Source organism: Acyrthosiphon pisum, chromosome X (assembly GCF_005508785.2).
Source record: "Acyrthosiphon pisum isolate AL4f chromosome X, pea_aphid_22Mar2018_4r6ur, whole genome shotgun sequence".
NCBI classification, from domain to species: Eukaryota; Metazoa; Arthropoda; class Insecta; order Hemiptera; family Aphididae; genus Acyrthosiphon; species Acyrthosiphon pisum.
Window position 1 is genome coordinate 101,286,683 of NC_042493.1, and position 1,169 is coordinate 101,287,851.

At 35.2% G+C, this 1,169-nt stretch overlaps 1 protein-coding gene across 1 annotated transcript in view; it reads left to right on the forward strand.

Annotated features, from left to right (window-relative positions):
• LOC100573355 overlaps positions 1-1,169 on the forward strand; it is a 28,408-nt gene that overhangs the window by 971 nt on the left and 26,268 nt on the right. The gene's annotated exons all lie outside the window — the stretch shown is intronic.

A 1,169-nucleotide genomic window follows, 5' to 3' on the forward strand; every position in this document is an offset into this window, starting at 1 on the left:
AAAATGTTATCTATTAACTATTAAGGTTTTTAAAATAACTTATAAGCATATTTTGCAGTTAAAATGATGAGTTATGACAATAACACACATCATTGTAAAACATATTATATATTCCGCTATGATCTGCATTATACACCATTATAATTTATAATACTACCTACACAATAATGTACGGTTTATACTTATCAACTGTTTTTTTGTCTAACTACTGTTATCACAAATTTATTATACATACAATTAATCTCTATTCATTATTAATCGATGGGTCGATCTTAATCATTGCGCCACGCCCGTTTGAAATTAAAAATAAGAATACGTTTAAGACGGTGACGCGTGATGGTGACGGTGACGGTGACGCGGCGGCAGCCGGACTCATAATATTATTATTATCAAACTGAAAAAGAATAATAATAATAATAATAATAATAATAATAATAATAATAATAATAATATGGTTGGTCGGGTTGATCGGGATGGTAAAAACGCTACTAGACGAACTAAACCGAAAAATAGTTCGTCGGAGTACAAGGGGCTCATGGTCTAATCGTTACTTTTCTTCAGTTTCGGCGGCGGCGGCTCGGCGGTTGAGATGACGCCCGGCAGCATTAGAGACACATCGACGCGGCGGCAGCAGACTCATGTTTAGAATTAAATCCACACGCATGCGCAGATCGATGGTTAAGTGGTCAGGCGTAGTACGTTTTAAAATCTCGCTACCAGGGACTCATGGTCTAATCGTTACTTATCTTCAGTTTCGGCGGGGTCTGTTTTGACGACGTGCCAAAAATTGGATAACTAACAAATTCATACAGCTTTGTATTCACTTATCATCTCTAGTTAGTATTATGTTGACAAAATAATTTACGATTTTTACGAATTCCATCCTGATTATAAAAATAAACACGGATATTTTTTAAAGTACCAACTAGATCTAATTAATAATAATAATAAACTTTCTTGCAACAAACATAAATAATACAAATAATATACATAAATACGATGAGTATCATATTGCGGCACCCCCTAAAAGCAAAGCTTGTGCTGGGAAAGCGATCGAGTTCTTATCACCTAAAGAATGCACGTCATACTTGCTAGTCATAAGCTTTCGTTTGATACCTATTTGGAAGTTCTGGGACAACTTGGGTGAGCCAACTTCCAAACTTCAAAGC